General features: G+C 38.7%; 1 long non-coding RNA gene across 1 annotated transcript; it reads right to left on the bottom strand.

The window, feature by feature from the left end:
• Positions 1-20,338: 20,338 nt before the first annotated feature.
• Positions 20,339-22,401, bottom strand: LOC119471513. The gene is made up of 2 exons (XR_005200587.1): positions 22,359-22,401; positions 20,339-21,851 (listed from the first exon to the last, which is right to left on the bottom strand). It is a non-coding gene; the product is annotated as an uncharacterized LOC119471513 (long non-coding RNA).
• Positions 22,402-22,554: the final 153 nt, after the last annotated feature.

Here is a 22,554-nt window from a genome sequence, read left to right as displayed (position 1 = left end):
AAGTGCTTTACATGATATATCATTAGATCCTCAAAACCACTTCATGAGGTATGTTTATCATTATCCCTAAATTATAAATGAGGAAACTACAGCTAAGAGAAGGTAGAAAACGTACCCACATCTGCCAAGTACAAATGAATAAACACTTTAACTCAAAAATCCCACTTCTAAGGTATTTTCCTATGGATACTTGCAAATATGTAAAATTACTTATGTATAAGGCCATTTACCTCCCTGATGTTTGTAATAGAAAAGACTAGGAACAGTATTGTGTTCATAAATAGGTTAAATAAATTATAGTATATCCTTATAGGCATACCACACCGCTGGAAAAAATAAAAACAATAAATGAGCCTTCTACGTGCACATAGAGAATGGTCTTCAGGATAAATTTTTAAGTAAAAAAAGAAAAGTGCAGTAAAATGTATGTAAAATGCCACCTTTTACATGAAATGTAAGCTTCCATTTTTAGTCTTGAATTTCATAAGTCTGGAATACACATAAGAAACTAAGAGGCCAGGTGCAGTGGCTCACGCCTGTAATCCCAGCACTTCGGGAGGCCAAGTTGGGCGGATCACCGGAGGTCAGAAGTTTGAGACCAGCCTGACCAACATGGAGAAACTCCATCTCTACTAAAAATACAAAATTAGCTGGGCTTGGTGGTGCATGCCTGTAATCCCAGTTACTTGGGAAGCTGGGGCAGGAGAATAGCTTGAACCCGGTAGGCGGAGGGTGCGGTGAGCCAAGACTGTGCAATTGCATTCCAGCCTGGGAAGAAAGAGCAAAATCTGTCTCAAGAAAAAAAAGAAACTAATTAAGATGGGTACCTATGAGTGCATCTCACAGGGGTGGGGGTCACAGGGGGAACTAGGCAGATATATGATAAAGTTAAGACAAAGATATGTCACTGAAATTCTATAATGAATTTATTGGGTTTTAACACATATGAACGTTATTTTCTGTCAAAATTTGCATGAAAAGGGAAGAAAAGAAATGCAGTGGAGAAAGGTAGGCAGGGTAAGCAGGAGAGAAATTCCCGAAAATGACATAGCAAGCAAGGACCACAGCCAGGTTTCCAACCCCGCAGGTCAACCTAAAGCCCTGCTTTCAAGTACTGTCAAATAGTGAGTGACTCTGAGTTCTCACCATAACTCCGTAAGATAGCATAAAAGAGCAAACAAAGCCTGGAAAAAGTTTTATCCAGATTACACAAACATTAAGACTGCAAATATCATTTTCTTCCTGTTACACCACAGCCACAATAATCAACATGACAATTATACTCTATAAATATTATAAAATTTTGAGTTGGTACTAATTCCAACTCACTTTCTCTTCATTATATTTATTTCACAGGCTTAATTTGCATAATATTTCTTCTAGCTTTTCTAAACTCTTAACATTTATATTTATAGCTTCTGTTTTCTTTTAAAGTCGTTCTCTTTCTTCTTGTCTCTTCTTTATCAGACTTTCAGGGAAGAGGAGATAGTGTTGATGCTCTGAAGAAGTTTTTGGTTATTTACTGCACTTTGTTTTCTAATTCATTAAATTCAGCTTTTATCATCATTAGTTATCTAATACTTTTACTTGGATTATTTTGGTATTATCTTTAGTTTCATAAGTTAAATATTTATTTTATTTTTTTATATTTTTCTTGTTTAATAATCAAAATATCCACAACGAAACTACATACTTTTGTAAATAATGTGTAACCTTGGGTTTGGGTTGCTCTAAGGTTTGTACGCATTAGGATTTCTTAAGGTTTTCTTTATGGTAATATGATATTGACAAATGTTTTCATAATAAAAAAGAACATGTATTTGCTATAGATCATAAAGTTTTGTATGTATGTATTACATGTGCTGGTTAATAGTTTCCATTTCTTACTTTACTTTCTCTTCACTTTCGCTGCATTTAAAGATCTAATTCTCTTTACTTTCTAGAAACACTTTTTAGAGAGTTTTTTCTTCAGATGTCTAAATCCAGAGGATCCAGACATATGACCAATCATATCAAATTTTCAAAGTATGTCCTGGCTGCCTTTTTCACATGGAAGAATGTGTGATTGTTCTGATGGCCACTGGCAGGTTCCTGCCAAGGAAACACACACTGATTGTTTGCTGTATAAACAAGTTGCTGGGACACACTGAATTTTCTGGGGTAGAATTTGATATCTACACAATGTAAACAGCAAACAGGAAAAAAAGGAAAAAAATATTTTATTCTGTGTTTCCAATAAGTGAGATCTCAAAGGCAACAATGTAGCCATCCCATGAAATGGCCAATAAAAACTGAGCAGCCAGCATCTCACCTAGATTCATTCTCGGTGATATCCTCATCCTCATCGACCTACTACTCTACACCCCACCATCATCTCTGGTCTGTTCCAAGGCCCAGTTAATTCAGACCAGGGCCATTTAAGAACTTCCTAACTGATGGTTCTGTTTCTATCTCTGTTCCTTCCTGTCATTTAACCCCAATAACCTATATTCCTAAAGCACTACTCTGAGAATATCGTTCCCTTAAAATCTCCCTACACAATAAGCCAAAACATCTTAGACACCAGAGTTCCTTGACAATAGGACCAGTCCTCCTTTTTTTTTTTTTTTTCTGAGACAGAGTTTCGCTCTTGTTACCCAGGCTGGAGTGCAATGGTGCAATCTCGGCTCACCGCAACCTCTGCCTCCTGGGTTCAAGCAATTCTCCTGCCTCAGCCTCCCAAGTAGCTGGGACTACAGGTGCTCACCACCATGCCTAGCTAATTTTTGTATTTTTTAGTAGAGACGGGGTTTCACCATGTTGACCAGGATGGTCTGGATCTCTTGACCTCATGATCCACCCGCCTCGGCCTCCCAAAGTGCTGGGATTACAGGCGTGAGCCACCACACCTGGCCCCAGTCCTCCTTTCTAATGTTTTCAACCTACCTTTTTCCATTAATCCTCATGACATCCCAGTCATAAACTCATGAACTGCATACCCATTTTTTACTTTCTCATCATGAAACATTGTCAAGCTGAAAATCCTTTGTGTCCTACCTTAAAAATTGGGAATAAAATAATTTCTGGCATACCTAAAGTCATTGTTCATAATTATGTACCTTGTGACGTACTAGGCATTGTAGTGAATGTTTTACATTTTTTTTTCACTTAATCTTCACATTTTGATATGATAGGCATTGTTATTATCACTGGCCATTTAACACACAGGGGCATGGATGCTTAGAGCAGCAAAGCCTGAATCCAATGCATACTTGGTTAAGTATTATGCTTTACTCTTTCTTAATTACCCTGAGAAACCAAGAGAATCCTTGCAGCCTAGACTAATCACTCACATAAAGTGGGCACTCATTATATAGTGAATGAATGGTTGAATGACTGAAGAAATGTGAAAAGACATCTTAAAATGCTTTAGAAATCGTAAATTACTATGCAAATATTATATGTCATCCACAAAAATCACTATTATTAAGCTGCTTTCATGATTAAAGTTGACACCATTTTTCATTTATTTCTATGCCTTGTATTAATATTTGCTAAGTGAAAACATTGATCTAGGTTTTTGTCAATTGTTTTTCCTCCAAAGCCAAACAGAAACTTCATCTTCCGTCATGTGAACACCTTGTCCAACTGGCAAATATTGACAGTAAGAAAACATCATGTTGAAATTAGCCTTCTATTCTTGTATATTATTGAAAAAACAGAAGTTCAAGACCAAAGACTGTAGAAGACCTGTTCATGTGTGTGCGTGCGTGCGTGCGTGTGTGCGTGTGTGTGTGTGTTTGCCCAATGTTTTCAAACATTTAGTTTTACTGTATTTTATAACATGGACTACTCTCAGGAGCCTCTTTATGACCCGGTACAATCTCAAACTGCATATAAACAGCAGATGTCAGTGTTGTGCAACTTTCAGGCTGACTGCTTGCAGAGGCAAGCTGTTCTTTGTTGCTTAGAGACAGAATCAACAGTCATTTGTACCCACAAACACCCCTAGGTGCTAGGTAAACCGTAGAGGTCCTCCACAAAGAAACTGTAATTTGAGAAATTACACAGCAACTTATAAAGAGGCAGTTGTGATTCAAAGGTTGGAATGGGTGGGCACAGGATACATAGTGGAACCTATCATGTTTTGCTGGCCCAGAAGCTGACAGGGACACCCAGAAAGCACTGGCTTGGCTCCTTTGTCACAACTGTTGTGAGCCAGAGCAAAGGAAGGTCAGAGTTAACCGGCCTTGTTTGATGAAAGAACAGTGCTTTCTATTTGCAAGCCATGTGGTCAGATGGTCGAACTCCTAACATGTCTTCAAAGACCAGCATAATCTGGTTCCTGACTGCTTCTATCGCTTTCTTGGGAGCCACTCTTTCTCCTTTCTCTCCACTGCAGCCACTGCATTCTTCCCAGCTCACAGGATCTGCCTGTAATGCCCTTGCCACAAGCCCTTGTCTCTTCTTTAGTGTCTGCTCCTTCAGATCTCAGCTCAAATGTCCCATTTTCCTGAAAGGTTAGGCTCCATATATCAGGTCTTTCATGGTCTCACAGTACTCTGTAATGTCCCTCCAAAGACATCACAATTTTCAATTATATTTGTGTCTGATTGTTTAATTAATATCTGTGTACCCAACTCCAAGTAAAAGTGCCAATTCCACAAAGGTAGATAATGTGGCTGTTTTGCCTGTTACTCTCTCCCTAGTGCCTGGCATGGTACATGGCATATAAGATCCTCAATAAATAAATGTTAAGTTAAAAAAAAAGTTAAAAGGGTGACTGAATGGATAAATAACCAATTTGGTGAATGAACAGATACATGAATTGATTTCATCTACTCTTCCTCTAAACAGATCTCCATTGAGTAAATGCAAGGTAGGCTGGCTTAAGAAGAGGAGAATATCTCAAATACCTGGAAATATAGTGATCAGTATTGTTCCAGGATTCTGAGAATAACTCAGCAGATTTAGAGATCAACCTGCACAAATGGATTCTGACTTGGGTCTACATTCTGGTTGCAGAGCTTGAGTTCTCTGTTGCGGCAATGAATAGTTCTGTCTAGCACTTCTGAAGGCAACCACAACATACTGGTCTCCTATCAGTAAAGAAAGGATATCAGGTTGTAAATATGTGAGGAAATACTGGCCTTTCTTCAGAATGATGTATTTGGAATATATCGTGTGAAAGAGAGGAGATTATAGACAGAGAGAGATAAATGGGTTGAATTTTGTCTTCTAGGGCATATACCCAAAGCGGGGAAGAATCTGGCTATTTTCCTTTCTTCCACAAGATGGGGCAAGTGGAATGAATTTAACTACAAAGGAGTACTCACAAATGTCTTTTTAAACAGCCCGATTCAGTCAGACCAGAAAAATGGAGCTGGTTTTGAACTTGTTTATGCAACTGTATAGCATTTCCTGAAAACGGTAGGCCTGGGGTAGACAACGGTTAGACCAAAGGGGAAAGCCGAGGACACATGCCCACTCTATATTGGAGTCAAAGGGATGCTGCCCAGCTTCCAGAAACACCAGCATTCCGGCCCCAGGGAGTTGCACAGGTCTCCGGCTCAGAAACAGCTGCCGCAAAATTGAGCAAATTTACCATGCAGAAACATCTCCTCACGTTGGAAGGAAATTCTAGATGAGATATAATGATGCCTACTTTGAACTACATTATTGTAATATAATCAATCACGGTGTACAAATTCCAGCTCTTATATCTTAGTCTGCTGCTTACAGTCTGCAAGATGATTTTATTTAGTAGAATATTCCACAAAACATTAAATCAGGCCCTACATAAAATAATTATGACACTATCGTTTTATTATTCTACCTATGACCTATTTGCACATAACCCTTCTTGCTTCTTCCTGGTTACAGGTCTATTACCAGATTATTATAAATTTATCTCTGGGAAGAAATTAGGGGAAATGGGCCTGACAACAATTTCTAGATTAAATTAGCACTGTTCAGAAATATAATTAATATTGGTGTGGTATTTTTATGATCATTATCTCATTTGATTTTCCCAACAACCTGTAGGCTAAATAATACTTTTATCATCACTGTTTCACAAATATACAACATGGGATATTTACTTATTCAAGTGTCAATATGGGATATTTATTTACTTACTCAGGAACAGCAGGTAAAACCTGGAGATAAGCATGAACGTGGCCCTGGCGTTCCCTTTCTCACAGTTCATGGAAAAGAGAGAAATTAGAGAAGGGAGTTAGCATGTGCCTTTATGAGGGCCAAATACACATTGCATAAGGTAGGAAACCCAGCCAAACTGGTTTAAACAATAAAAAGAATGGATTGGCTCCATAGTAGAAAAATCCAGAAGTCCTGGTTGCTAAAAGATGTCATCATGGATCCAGTCTTTGAGGACAGCTAATATCACCTGATAGTTTTAGTTTAACCAGGTAATTTCCTTGTAGTAACAAAATAATCTAAGCAGGCTCAGGTCTTATAGGGTCCCACTGAACTGCATTGCTCTGGAGAAAAGAGCGCCTCTTCCTGAAGTTCCCTCACCTGTGACTCACCGTCTCGTCGTTAAAGATCTATCCTTGAACCAATCTCAGCTGGGAAGATAAGCGTGGCTTGTTGTCTTAACCTAATCAGAATCCCTACACTGAAGCCAACTGTACTCAAACCCTCCTTGCTAAGAGGGAGAAGGAGAAAATGGGAATATTTTTTGGAGTTTAACAAATTATAAAACATTGTCTCTTTTAATATATAAAAACTTATGAGAGTTCTAGGCCTATCCTGGTTGATACACAATTATTTTTAAAAAGCAATAAACTATTGTAAAATGTTCTGAAGAAGGCCTTAGGCATTCGATTTAGAAAACTTAAAAATTAAATTCATAGGTATTACATGAGTGATACCTGGTGCCTAAAAAGCAGAGGATTACTCAGTAACCCTGGAGAATTCAGACATTTTGAGCAGAGAACTGTTAAGAGGTGTGAAAAAATACCAAGAATAAAAACATCCACTTAGGTTGAACACTTGCTAGGTCCTTTATATAGACATCTTCAAGAAGCACTATCCAATACAACCTCCAAGAGCATTCTGTCTCCTCAAACACTAATTTTTTCAAGCCTCTTTTTCTTCATTATTACAATAGTTTGGAGTGGTAGGACCTCCCTATCTCACAGGGTTTTGTGACAAGCAAAGGCAAGAATGTCCATAAAAGGCTTTGTTAATGTAAATGCTTACAAATGTAAGAATTATATTGCTGGGAATTTTATGTATAGTTTTTAAGATGATGTAGAGAAAAAAAATAAAGGTGCATCTACCAAAAAACAGGTTCTACATTGTAACTAAATGAGTGGATGTCAATTACACATACCTCGTTCTCACCAATCCCCAATTTTCCCACTTCATCAATCTCAGATCTCTCAGATGTTCACCTAACACACTCCACATAGTACTCCCTAAAGTTTTTACACAACCTAAATAGTATACGTGGATCCATATGCCTGTCTTCAGTATTAGCAAATTGGCCTCATTTGCACAAGAAACTATTAAAAACTCTAATCAAAGTTGAAAATGTTGCCACACTTTGTTAAAGAGCTAAAGGTTCTGAAATACAATGACTGTCATCGCTTAATAGAACTGAATTTGAGAGAAAAATCTCTTACAAACCCTTCTAATTTTCTCTGTGATGCCATTTGCAAAGTTCCAGTAGACGCTATCGGGTAGTTCTGCGTTAAGGATAGTGAGTGCACAAGAAGAAACAATATTTTTAAATTCCCCTTTGTTTTTCTAGAACTGAAAAAGTTAATTGAGTGAATTGCCTGAGAGTTAAGATGCCATTCTTACCATATCATCTCCATTAATGAACTCTGGCACTCATATTCTATAACAACAACCTGAACGCCAAAAACAAGTCTTTTTCATATGTAATATAAAATAGAACTGCTGTTCTGCGTGCGTGTTTCTTGGTGCTTGAGATGCAAACATGTTAGTCTCCAGCTCCAAGTTGCTAGCCTTTGCTTTCAACACAGCTCAAGCTAAAATGAAATCATCTCCAAATTTATAATTACACACTTAATTCCTAGCCCTTAGAAATATTATTTTCTTAAACATGGAAATTTCAGGAATTCCTCATCAACATCTCTCTTCCTCTAACATTCCTTTGTTACTTTGTAGTATCATGAGTGGTTTTTTTTTCACCCAGAACCACTTAAAATCATCCATTAACTCTGTTTTTTAACATCTTTTAACTTATGAGAAATGCTGAAATGATTTTCCATTTAGACATCATGCTTTTCCTCTTGACATTTGAAAGCACAACTTGAACTGATATATTTATAATAATTACAAAATAAAAATTCATAGAATAATGTTAATAGCTTATATTTCTGTAGCATGTATTAAGCCTTAAACAATATTCTAGATATTTTGCAGATATTGACTCATTTGGCCTATGTATAACAATAAGAAGTAGCTCTATTATTTCTCCTTTTACAAGTGGGATAAATGAGACACAAAGAAACTTGGCCAAAGTTATGCAGAGAGTAAATGTCAGACTGAGATTTTCAACCTAGTAATCCATCTCCATATTCTAGGTTGTAAACCAATCAAAGATACTCCTGTGCCCTTAAGGATGTATATTCTTGATCAGGGAAGCAGAGAAATAAGATCTCACTAAAATCTGTTCAGGAATGTAATAACTATCTTGCTTATGTGATGTTAAAGCTAATGATCCTTGTGATTTTAAATGATGCAGATTTGGTAGGGGGCAGAGTGAACACTTGTTTGTATATGAACCAATTTCTATAGTGAGAACTTAAGTATATATGATCTGCTTAATTAATTAGCAACCTTGTTCAATTTTCTGTATCACATTTAATGATGTCCACAACTGTGTGGATGAATTAAATAAGCAGCTACTGAGCTAGGACAAACATGCATACCTGAGTCAGTTTTTTGACATGAATCAAAATGGTTTTTAAGGTTAGAGTCACTTAATTCATTTGGGAATATGAGAATCCATTGATTAGAACTCTTTTGATTAAAAGCGACATAAACCCAGGTCTAGGAAAAAGGAGAGAATTTATTGAAGGATCACTTTTCCAATGGACACAGTCTTAGGAAGAGTTGGGACCAGGGACTTCAATGCCACCAAGGTTCTCTCTTTCCCAACTCTGCTTTTCTGTTTGCTGGCTTTATTCTTCCCATACAAACCAGCTTTTTCAACACAGTGAAAAACACAGCTGTCTAAGCTTCCATGGCTGTAAACGTCTATTTCCTATTTACAATTTGAAACATTCTAGAAAGACATTGGCCTACATTGGGCTGGATGTCCAACCCTTTATTAATTAATCGTGTCCAGGGTGTAAGGTGTGATAAATACACTGTAGAAGTACACAAATATTTGTAGTTGGAAAGGTAGGCACTCCCCTGAAAAAAGAGGGTCTATTTTTACAAAATAAAAGAATAGTTTGTCCTGGTAGTAGTTGTCCTGGATAGGCAAAAGATTGGTGTCCACACAAAAGTGTAGGGTAAGTAAAGACATGAGTCTGCCCCTATAAAGCAGGACCAGTCAAAAAATTCCCCAAGTCTGAGGTCTGTTTACTCGTCATAAAAAGAATAAACCTGCCTATTTCACCAAACTGTGGTAACAATTGCCGGCAACGTGTGTGCTTAGTAACTTCAAAAATATTATAAAATTTCAGGGTATGCCTGTTGTCATTACTATCTATACAGGTAACTAAATTTCTCATTTTTCACACTGATGCCTGGAGTCAGACTGACACAGCAAGTAGTTTGAACAAATTGAAGCTCATCTAACATCACAGGCTGTGATCACTCCTTCTCAAGCCATATTGCTGTCCAGCTGTGCATGGTTATTATGCCAAGTTCGTCAAGAGATATTCAAGCTTCTCGGGGAGCAGGAGTAGGGGAAGACAGAATGAGACTCAGATGGAAGGAAATAACTCAACCAAAAAAACTCTGGTTAGCCTACTTCCTAGAGAACTTCCTTCAGCTTTCCAAACTCTTAGTCACTGTCCTATCTTTCAGACAATTTTCAGCTAATTAATTTCCATGTGGACAAGGATCACTGTTTCATAGGTCAGCAGTGTTTCACTCTGAAGTGAAAATCAGCAAAGAAAAGAGAGGTAAATGATAAAAGGCATCAATACTATGATGTCTATTCTAAGTCAGCACTGGGTATAGGGATTCAGTCACTGGGCGCCAATTTCACTGCTAATGAATGATGAGTAACTGACTATAAAACCTAAGGCTTGTTATTTCTGTACTACCTTTCTCTTTGCATAATATCAAAGGGAAAGTCCCCAAATAATGGCAAAACATGCCACTTACATTGCATACTATAATTTCCTAGGCATGTTTCCATATGCCGTTTATCTAAAATGATGCACCTACAGTCTATTAGAAACATTGCTGAACATGGGAGCCTTAAGTACTTGCCTTTCTGGTTAGTTTGGTGGCCTTGGGAAAAGTCTTGCCTTCCATTTCTTCATTTGTAAATTGGGGATAATAGTATCTTTTTCAACCTGTTACCATGAGGCTTGAATGCAATGATTTATAAGTTCTCTGTAAAGTGTGACATAAACATGAAGAATTTTTCATAAGGCCTAGTGAAAATCTTAGGATCCAATGAAAATCAAGAATTTCTACGTTTAAACTTAATGAAATTTGGATTCAAACAATGCCAAGGACTTAACCCAAAGTCACGCACAGGTAGCTCAAAGTTACAAGACTTCCAGTTCCAAACCCACTTTCCTATATTGCCTCACCGATGAGCCACCAGGGGGTGGATGTCAATATCTTTTTTCTGAAAATATGTCTATTATTCCATGATTTAAGCTAGGAAAATAAAATGTAACTGAAGACATAGCATGAGTCATCCAGCAATTAGTTCTCCTAGATAATGCCTCTGATAATACATAGAACAATGGATACATTTCTTTAGCGCATCATCTATGTCAAGCACCGGACTAAGCAATTTACATGCATTAAGTCATTTAATCCTCAGAAGTGATTATTGTCCTCATCTTGCAGATGAGGAAGGTGAGGCACATGGGAATTAAGTATCCTGTCCCAAATGACTTAGCAAGTGGCAGGGTGAGTATTCAACATAGGCAAATTAGCTTATGTTTCTGTAATCCTAACCATTAAGCTAGACCATCTCCCAAGGACACCAAGCTTAGTGCACCATCTGATTCTACCTTTTAAAAATTCAAACAGGTCAGATACCATGGCTCATGCCTGTAATCCCAGCACTTTGGGAGGCTGAGGCTGGCGGATCATGAGGTCAGGACATCAAGACAATCCTGGCTAACATGGTGAAACTCTGTCTCTACTAAAAATACAAAAAATTAGCCAGGCATGGTGGCACCCACCTGTTCTCCCAGTTACGCAGGAAGCTGAGGCAGTAGAATCGCTTGAACCCGGGAGGCGGAGGTTGAAGTGAGCCGAGATGGCACAACTGCACTCCAGCCTGGGCAACAAAACAAGACTCTGCCTCAAAACAAAAAACAAAAAAACTCCAGCAAAAGGAAGGTGGATTTTATCCAGAGCCTTGAACTGTCTCTCATGTATTTACAGATGTTTTCTTACCTGGCTTCATACTGCCCAGCATTGATCTCAGATATCCTTCTTATCAGCCTTGATCTCAGGGATTTAAAACCATTTTGAAGGCTGCAAAGAAAAGCACTTGTCCTTCTGGCCAGCCCCACCTCCTGTCTTGCTTTGTCAGTTTTAGCAAACATGTGTTCAGGCATAGTCAAAGGCCCTGTGCAGAGACTCGCCAGGCCTAGCGCCATCCTTGCCTTTCCCATGTGGGAAGAACGCTTCTCCAGAAACAAGATTGGTCTTGGAAGTTGACTGTTCTCTAAAGAGCAGGAGAGAGCAGCATAGGGGAGTCACACTGAAAGTGACTTCAAACTATACAAATTCAGCAAATACAGAAAGAGAAAGAAAATTGAAATCACTGATACCACACCATGCTACACATTAGAATCACCTGACAAAGCTTAAAAAAAAGCTACCAAAACTTGGCCCACTCTGGAACAGCTAAACTAGAACGTTTGAGGACAGAAACTTGCTGTAAATCCTGAAGGCATTTCCTGCACTTGGCCACTGAACTTAAGATGGAAACAACTCCTCTTTGGTCTCAGTTCCCAGGGGCCTTTCACAGTGTGACCATCTCAGCGCAAAGAGTGTAAATATGCTATAAAATAATACTTAGCATATAAAATTATTATATGCTAAACATTACTGAATATATTATACATTTATAAATATATTTAGGTATATTTAGTGGTTTTTTTGGAGGGGCACAAGGAAGGACATCAGCTAGTACACGTTCAGACTCAGAGGATCCAATAGGCTTTGCTACTATATCAAGTTAGCTGAAGGATAAATAGAGGAAACGTACGTAGCACACCATCTTAAACTAAGTGGGAGGCTAGGAAACCACCTAAATACACATCTTTTTTTGTCCCCTTGTCTATTCAAGACAAGTATGGCTACTGCACATGAGTGCCCATGTGAGTTCACCATCTTTATATGGAGAACCTACAGCTTCAGTTTGCTGCCAGTCTTTAGCCTTTCCGGTTTCATGAGTCATCGCAAACTCATTGCTCTCTCTTTCCAGAGTAGTCTCACAGATGGGAGTTCCACAGCACACAGGTGGACACACCAACTCTGTAGTTTCAAAGAGCTGGTACTGTAAGAAGACCTGGTAGCTCTTGACTCAGTTCTATCTCTGTCTCTAACTCTATTTCTATCCATCTCTAAAATCAATCAATCTATCTGTCTATCTATCTATCTATCTATCTATCTATCTATCTGTCTATAGAGAGAGATACTACCAAGCAAGTAGGCTGTGAATTCCTCTGGATCTGCAATATTTTGAGGAGTGCTAGTTGCTGTGAAACTTAATCTCTAAGGGAGTTGCAATTTTGCAATTCAAATTAAAAATTGATCCAGTCTATCTTTGATGGCCATTTTGGTTGGCTCCAAGTTATTGCTATTATAAACAGTGCCACAATAAATGGAAAATGTGGCACATATACACCATGGAATACTATGCAACCATAAAAAAGGATGAATTCATATCCTTTGCAGGCACATGGATGAAGCTGGAAACCATCATTTGCAGCAAACTGACACAAGAACAGAAAACCAAACACTGCATGTTCTCACTCATAAGTGGGTGTTGAACAATGAGAATACATAGACACAGGGAGAGGAACATCACACACTGGGGCCTGTCAGGGAGTGGGAGGCTAGGGGAGGAATAGCAGGGGTAGGGGTATTGGGGAAGGATAACATTAGGAGAAATACCTAATGTAGATGACAGGGGGATGGATGCAGCAAACAACCAAGGCATGTTTATACTTGTGTAACAAACCTGCATGTTCTGCACATGTACCCTAGAACTTAAAGTATAATAATAATTAATAAATTTTAGTTCTACCTGTTAGTTCTACTGACATTCTATCAGTGAATTTAGCCTTCATCCTGCCCAATGAGAGGTTCTGATTTAATTGGGCAATAGCATGACAATTTAGAGATGCATGTAGCACCATCACCCTTCTCTGGGGAGCATACACAGTTGCTTACTTCTTTGTGCCCGTTACACAGAGGCATTGGGAAAAAACCCATCAGAGTTGTAAGAGAAAAGGCGGGGCTGCAGCGGATTAAGCACTGATCTGAGTAGGGCCTTTGGTGGCCCTGCCGTTTAGGAGAACTACCTACACTTGAGCTCCTGGCCTGGGTTTTGAAAGCCCCAGCTGTCTTCAGGTTCTTACTTGTCAAAGGGCGCACATAAGGATCTCAGTCCTTCACTCTCTGCAGTTACTGACTGAGGCTGGTGGCCTGAAGATGGTCCCTGCTCGCTACTGGGCAAGAGGCCCTTCATAAACGTCAGTTGTCAACATGAAACCAGTTTTGCTATGGGCAAAATGGTGTTTCCTTGTCCCCATATGAGCACTTGGCTAAACCAAATGTCCACAGGCCATACGAGTCTTTTTATTTATTTATCTTTCCAGAAATGAACTCAATGGGTCTGCTGAGACTGAAAGGAAAAAAAAATCATAAAAGCTATAGAGTACAAATAGTCCTGTTTTAAAAGCAGGGGGGTGGGTCCCCGCCTGGAGAACAAAGCCCTACTTTGAAGACTTAGCGATTCTAATTTGGAGCCATTTCCCACTCCCAATTCCAAATCTGCATCATTAAACCATGAAAGAGTGAAGAGTAATAATTGTGAGCACGTTGAGTATTTCTTAATGATTTTCTGTCTTATACCCAAAGCAAATAAGCCAAATGCTTACTCAAAGCCTAGGGGGGGAGTAGGGTGGGACTTGGTTTTGCAATTTCTTTTTTTTTTTTCTATAGTCTTTCTTCTTCCACTGAAAGTGTCTATAAAATTTTTAAAGGAAAGTAGGTTGCTAAAATGTACTTAATTTGCCATGATAGATTGAGTCCATGCTTCAGTGACTGTAATTGAATCTGTGACCTATTTCTTTAGTAAAGTAGAAATAGTCTCTGGGGTTTTTGTCACTACCATCTTTTAATGAAATTCAAAAAGACTGTCAAAATGTCTACACTTTTTCTACTGGTTGTTAATGTTATTACTTTACAATTTGTTACTTTTTAATTAATCTTAATAAATGTGTACACACTCTACCTGGCCATTGGAAATGCTGGGCGTTGATTCTTCACTCTCTTAAAGCCAAGCAAAATTAACAGGACAGAAAGGGCAGAGCAGCCAGGAAAATCTTCATATATATTTGGTTATGCTTTTAAAAACTATTTTGAGGCATTGGTTTAAGGTTCTGCCCCCAAGAGGGTTGTGGAGCGTCAACAGCAAAAGGCTGAGGGGCTCTACCCCATGGCTGTCCTCTTGGTACCACCACTAACTGCTCCCAGTTTGCTTAAGGGCTGCAAATGTGGCAAGCCGACAGCCTGGGGGAGCAATATTTTATTGACAAAATGTAAGAGAAAATATGTTCAGCTGCTTTTAAGCAGTGGTGTAGGAGGGTGTTACAGAACCAGATGGTCTAAGTTAGTCTTTCGTTTGCCAGAGTGACAGGAAAACACTGCCTTGCTCCGCAACTGAAATGGTGGTGGCCGCTTTGCCAATGGACGGTTGGCTGTGATTCTTGGAGACAGTTGTTCCTTCAGATGCAAAGTGCCCAAGGCTCTGGGTGAGTTCTAAAATTCTTCTCCTATAGCGTCTGAGGTGGGAGTGGGGATGATGCCTTCAGGTCTTCGCCATGATGGTGTCAAAAGGGAAGTTTTGCAGTGGTTCTCAAACCTGGCCCCAGATCATAGCAGCACTCAAACTACTGAATCTGAAATCTAGAAATGGGGCCCAGCAATCTGTGGTCCAGCAGTAATTCTGTTGTTCATTCTTTTGTGAATCACTAGGCTAGCAAAAGGAATTAAGGCGGCTGGAGCCTGGAGATGGGGATAATGAATGGAAGATGAGTTACATTAGGGTCAGACTGTGAATTATCAGGAGTGCTCATGTTATCTAACGATGCTCAGGGCTTTTCTATCTCTTTGCTTGTAATAGTCCTCTGACTAGAAGGCATCATCTCCCATTTTCGGTTTACCTCTTCCCTATCGCTATTTTTAAAAATCTTAGCCATTTTCCAATGGCATTTGCAGTGTCTCTTACCCTATAGTCTTTACTGATTCCTTCAAGAGCATTGGTATGTATCTTCACTGAAACCGCAAGGCTGTGACTTTTCATGCAGCACCTAGAGTTAGCTTTGTTTATCTAGAAAACAAATCTTTTGAGGGCAGGTGATCTGCCTGGTCACTAGTGGATGCTCCTAATGCCTATTATGATGCAGGCAACACGGGAGATGTTAAAATGACTTTAGAAATATAGGAATTTTTATTTAGTTGAATATGTAGACAGCCACCAGGGAATCTCTATTTGCTTGGAACGTACTCCAGTTCTCCCCTTTGCCTGGTAATCAAAGTATACCTCCACTCATGAATCAGTGAATGGACCACATGGTCATAAGGTTCTAGAAACACAATGATTCAATTTGACACACACTTACTGAGTAGACTGCCAAGTTTACTGCTAAGCGCTTGAAGATAGACAAAATTCAGTCTTTGTCTTTGTAAAGCACACATTTCTAATGGGAAAAAGAACACATAATCAGATCATTTCAATGTACCATTACAAGCAGAGAGCTATGCGCAAAGATTGATTGATGTGAGCACAAAGCACAACCTCCCAAGCTCCCACTCTGGAGTTACAAAAAAGTTTTGTTGGAAAAACAAGTATGAGTTAAATCTTGAAGAATGAGAAAGAATAGCAAGGAAAAGAGATTGTAAGAGGAAGTTCTAATAAAGAGAACAGCACAAAAGCATGGAGGTGTAAACAGTGTCTTGGTAAGAGGAGAAGGGCCTCATGGATGGTAAGTACTCTGGCATTGTTAGGTCGTCAATTTCTAGTCAGACACAGGTGGAAGGCTATTTCGCCAGGCAGGGAACCAGGTCATAGAGGGTTTTGTAGTCCATGCTAAGAAATTTTGGAATTTATTCTGGAAGACTTGGAAAATAACAGGAGTAGTAGTTAGGTTTGCATTTTAAATAGATCATCCTGGCTCCAATGGAAGGAGGGGTTCCAGGGGATGAGGCAGGATGGTGATGAGAGAGGACAAGATGAGCCCTGGGCATTTGCAGATTTCCCCAGGGACACAAAGTAGGATTCACTCTCAAATCAATTGGAACAATGAGTTCTTTCTCATCAGGAGGAAAACCCAAGCAGAGTACAGGTCTGAGTGAGACACAGCGGGCCTTGCTCCTAGTAAATGGAATGATAGCCAGACTGGTTTGGATGAGAATAAGCTCATCTTGTATGAGTGGCCACTCTGCCCCCACTCATTTGATTAATAAGAATTGCTTGTGGACTTGAATCTAGCAGACCATGATGGCTTGAACAGACATTCATCAATCACTCTATCTCCCCAAACCTCCAGACGGACTGACTTGGAGTCATAACTGCTCCCTCTCTCATCCAATGCCATCTATACATTGATAATTTCCTAGTACATTTCACTTGATTAACCAAATAGCCATTTTTTTATACTTTCCTGTAGCAAATGCTGGAAAGAAAAGGAGGTTTTTCACCTGCTTGTTCTTCATGCTGAGATTTAAACTACCTACAATAATAAGCACAGCATTGGTATTGCTGCTAAGTAATTTGAAGTCACAAAGGGCAGTTTGTCCCCAGAATCAGGCTCCTGAGGTACTAGGTATGGGGAGAAAGAAAAGAAGAATCCTGAAGAATCTTATCACTCAATGGAAAACTAACACTTAAAATATTTCTTAAAGGGTTTTGTGGTTTTCAAAATACTCATCGCCTGCATTGTCCTGATGATTCATGATCAATGGGATCATAATTTGTGAGTGTTGGTGTCATCTGCAGGGATACAACATCTTGTTACAAGGGTACCAGTTGTAAGCTTCAGAATTTAAACCTAGCATGTGGATTCTACTGCCTTACTCTGCTCTTCACGTCATGCTGGAGGAGAATAACTTGACTCAGGATGGATTGAGGAAGAGAGATGGAAGAGGGCTGAGAAAAATAGTGAAGATGGAAGATTTTGTGTCGAGCGCTTTCAGAATCTCTACTCCCAAGTGGTCCATTTTCTTGGATTACTATCCAGAGATAAGATGAGAATAAAGAATAAAAAAAAAAACCCTTCATATTTAATCAGTGTGAAACCCCACTACCTATTCAAATTCTAGTTTAGCTTCAAGACTTAGCACAGACTCCTAAATTTTCTTTCACCATTAGAGCTTTCAATCACTGACTTTTCCTTAGAAACTATGGAAAGGGATGGCAGACAACCCAGCATTTAATGACATCCTGCAGTTTACTCTTAGCTGTGCTTCATCAACAATGCTCAAACCTCTGCTATAAAGAAAAATCAATCCACCAGAGTGGCTGAGTCTTCCAGATAGCTGATGGTTTTCTTTCTTAGGTCCAAGCATTTTTAAGAGTGTAAATATTTTGACAAGAAGCACATTTATGGTATCTCCTACGTCTCTGTCTTTTTAAACATCATATGTTAAGCACGTTTTTGCCATCCATTATTATACTGTCTCTTATTACTGGGTATCCTTGTGCTTACTGCCCTCATAGTCTGATGTGTATTGTCTTTTATCTGTTTGTTTTTCAAATTTCTCCTCGTATTGCAGAGGCTTTCAGCCATTACTATGCCGCCAATGGAAATCTTCTTTCTTTTTTTTTTCCTTCCCTCTGGCGTGATCTTGGTTCACTGCAACCTCCACTTCCTGTATTCAAGTAATTCTCCTGCCTCAGCCGCCTGAGTAGCTGGGATTACAGGCACACGCCACCATGCCCAGCTAATTTTGTATTTTTAGTAGAGATGGGGTTTCACCATGTTGGCCAGGCTGGCCTCAAACTCCTAAGCTCAAGTGATCTACCTCCTTAAGCCTTCCAAAGTTTTGGTATTACAGGTGTGAGCCTCTGTGCCAGCCACTAATTGGAATCTTCTATCACCTTCCAACTCACTGTTCCTAAAGCATCATTAAATGGGAAATCAGAAAATCATGACTGTTAAACCACAGGCAAAGTGTGAGTAAATAAGTCTCCAGTCAGAGCCAGAGGAACAATTCCATTATTTGGGATGATCAAAGGTTTGATCAATGATTGAATTCATGTCTTTTGACTGTTTTTAGTTGGAGAAATTTCCTGAATAGCTGAGCTCTGAATAGGGCAAATGTTTCTGAGGTAAAACTCATCAGGTAATGTTTTTACAGTATCCAACTCAGTGCCAAGGACACAGCAGACACTGAAGAAGTTACTTGGTGACTACAGTGTCTTCAACTGCAATAAGTGTCCAATAATGACCAACAGATTCTTTGCATTACCTGCTATTTTGATTGCCCTCAACATTTCAGGCAGTGATAAAAAAATGAACAGAACATAGTTTTGTGGTTGTTATGGCATCTTTGTAAACTAACTTAAATTCTCCTTAGAACATGGGTATGTGTAAGCAAAAGTGTGGTTCAACCAACTTGGAATAAATAGTGTTGCCACACCCAAAGGCACAATGGATTGAGTAACCTCTAAAATTAACTGTGCTTATAAAGAAAGATGGTCATTGTTAAACTTAAAAAAAATCTTTGAATGAGTGTGCATATAATACTTAAGATTGCTCTGGTTAATGTAAAGAACAACTGAGAAAAAGAATGAAACCAAAAATATAAAATGTTAATCAAAGCTTGCATCAAACAAACTCTGTGTCAGGTTTCAGGGTTCATCCTACTGTTTTATTTCAGCTCTTTATGGAGAGAATATTGAGGAAATATCAAGAAATGGCTCCAAAAAAGAAAAATGGATGAGAGAATAATTTTTCTTGTTCTAGCTTATCACATTATTGTATCAAGTGTAGGGTATCAGTGAGATTTGCAAATTATGCCACCCAGACAAACCAGTGCAGTGATGAGGATGGAGACTTCTGGCTCCTGTAACCTTTGCCCAACCTCCTCTGAACCTGCTTTTTAGTATTTTAGAAGAGTTGAGAGGAGCTCTAGAAACTACAGGTTTGAGCATTTGAAGTCTATCATCTGGGAAGTCTTAATGACTACATGGTTAGACTATCATATTTTTGCCCCAAGGTACTAATTGACTCTCAAAGGTAGCATTCAGCATCCATTCCTACTGAGATCTCATTATGCATGTGTAATGTGAGTAAACAATGATATTCTATTAAATTACATTCCTCCCTTTAAATTAGCCTTAATACAGAAAGGGAGGAGACAGGGTGCTTATTCTTATGAGATCAAGTAATTAATTTTGTAGGTTCTATGAAATATTGAAGGAAATCATGCAAATGAATTTGCAAACAATTAGAACAGCAACTACTCAAATATGTGCATTTATGAAAAAAAGAGGTAAAGTGAATACAGATCAGTTCATTAGTCTTATAGAGTTTCTTAATCAGGGTAAGAGTGTTGTACACATGACTGAAGTGCTTAATAAAATTTTAGACAGATGTTTATTAATTGTTAGATGTTGACTTTTATTTTTAAAATCACTTTCAGAAATTCTAACATTGTGTTCAGTTAGCATTTTAGTCCAATCTGATACCTAGAAAAAATTGTGTTCATAACCATAATACTCTCCCCTCTTTCATTTATACAGGATTTAAGGGTTTTCAACTTACTTCATGATCCAGGGACATTAAAAGCACCTCAGTTAGAAAATGCTATCTTTTTAAAAAACAAAGCTTGAAACAAACATATTTTGTGGTTAAACATTCATTAACTAGAAAATGTAACCCACACAAAAAGCACAAACCCAGAGCATGTCAGATAATAAAGGTTTATTGTAGTATCTATTATTTAAAACTAGAAGCTAAATACATAAGGGCATCTCTCTGGTTTTGTACTTCAAATATTTATACACATACTTCCAAATGCTCCAGCATTAGCATTAGGGAAATGTGATTTACAAGAGGAAGTATCTGCATATTGCTTCTGTCAAGTTCTGGGTACTTTCCCCACAATCATTTGAAATCACTTGAAATTAGCCTTATCAGCATCCAGCCTTGACCCTAGGACAGGATTTCTCCTCCTTAGCACCATGGACATTTTTGGACTGAATCATTCTTTGTTGTGGCCGTGGCTGTCCTGGGCATTTCAGGATGTTTAGCAGCATCTTTAGCCTCTACCCATTTGAAGCCACTAGCATTTCTATAGGTGCCAGTAGCGTGTCTCTAGACATTGCCAGATGTCCCTGGAAGAACAGAAATCTCTGATAAAAAATAATGACTAAAGATATGACATTAGAGATCTATACCACAATAAAGAGAGCTCCAACATGTACAGTGACTGGTAGCTTATGGCATGGGGAGGGATGACAGAAAAATAAATTAAGATATGATTAAAAGATTCCTGAATTAAAGGAAAGAAAGACTTAATTGAGAATAGAAAGGCCTATCCATATCCTGAAAAATCACCAAGATGTAATTTGGTAATAAACGTCAAGGATTAAAACAAAACAAAACAAAGATGCTACAAAGGAGAAAAACGTTCTGCCTCAGACTTAACCAAATAAATGCTATAAGATTAATTTAAAAAAAAAAAGTTCTGCTATTTGGATGAGTTACCAAAATAAGGCATGCTTCTTTGCTTAAGAGGTGGAGCCCGTGACACAGGAAGAGCCCGTGACACAGGAAGAGCCTGTGCCTTGTTAGACCACTGCTCAAACTCTGGACCACAAACTCAGGCACTGATGGGGTTTTTTTGCTATTCCTGGTGGATACCCCCAGTGTATTCACTCATTAGAAGTTTTTGAATGCCTATTATGTACCAGGAGCATGTCAATTACCCCACTCTCTTACCAACAATGCTTTTATATATGGCCAGAGTATCCATTTTTATCTTCAATAAATTTTCATCTTTACTAAGATTTTATCTTCACTTGTTAGGATTGAGCAGGCTTTTGTTGGTTAATTGGGCATTCCCGTTTCTTCTTATATATTGCCTCAGTGCACATTGCCTATTTTCCTACCATTTTCTTCATTTTTAAGCTGGACTGCAATTGCTGTTTGTGAACTGTCAGATGTATTTAGAGAATGGGCTTCTCCAGAGTGTATTTTATCTTTTGAATTTGTTTCTGGTGTTTTGCTAACCGAAGCTTTTCATTTTAACGTGGTCAAATCCTTCAGACTTCCCCTTCACAGCCTCCGGGTATCTCATCTTCCTTGGAAAGGTCTTTATATCACTCTGGGACTATGATATTCTTATACTTCTAGTATTAACATGGCTGAACTGCAACTGACGACAGGTAATTGGATGCTTCTGACCCAGTGAGCAGAAGAACCCTGGGAAAAGGATGACATTTTTTCAAAGGGCTAAAAATGTAAAACACAAAGATTATACAGACCAAACAGCAGAAAACTGAAAATCGAAGGTCTATAAGGCAACGCTTCTTGCCTACGTATAATTTGTGAACTGATAGAAAGGACAAAGAAACATACCTTAAGGTCCGTGATCAGCTATGCTGCCTTATGGTATATTATGCATGTGTGTACCCACGTGTATATATACAGCACTGGAAACCTAATGATGTAAATAAGCCTTTCTACATGCCTAGAAAGAGAAGGAACTCTGGCAAAGCCCATAATTCTTTCCAATTTGGCATATTTTAAGTACCCAATACCAATATCCCATGGTCTTCATAACCAACTGGGACTCTCACATTAAACTTTTATGATTCTGAAGTTTTATAACCATTCACTCTATTCCCTTATTTCTTCAATAGTCTAGAAAAAACGCAAAATAAGAGATTTTTATAAATGACCCCTCCTGATCTCAACCCCCTACCCTACCTCCCTGGATTAAGTTTCTTTGATTGATGGAGTTTGGTTGTCTGGATTCTGCAAGCTCAGGTGCCGCAATTTATAGCCTGTCTCCAAGCCCCACCCACTGCTGAATGACAGGAGCATTGTGACGTTGAACCTAAAGGTCTCTATAGTGACGTATGCAGCTGGTACAAAATAGTTTTTGCTTTCCCTCTTGAAGGTC

Source organism: Cebus imitator, unplaced genomic scaffold (genome assembly GCF_001604975.1).
Source record: "Cebus imitator isolate Cc_AM_T3 unplaced genomic scaffold, Cebus_imitator-1.0 Scaffold63, whole genome shotgun sequence".
NCBI classification, from domain to species: domain Eukaryota; kingdom Metazoa; phylum Chordata; class Mammalia; order Primates; family Cebidae; genus Cebus; species Cebus imitator.
This window is presented reverse-complemented; position numbering and strand designations above follow the sequence as displayed.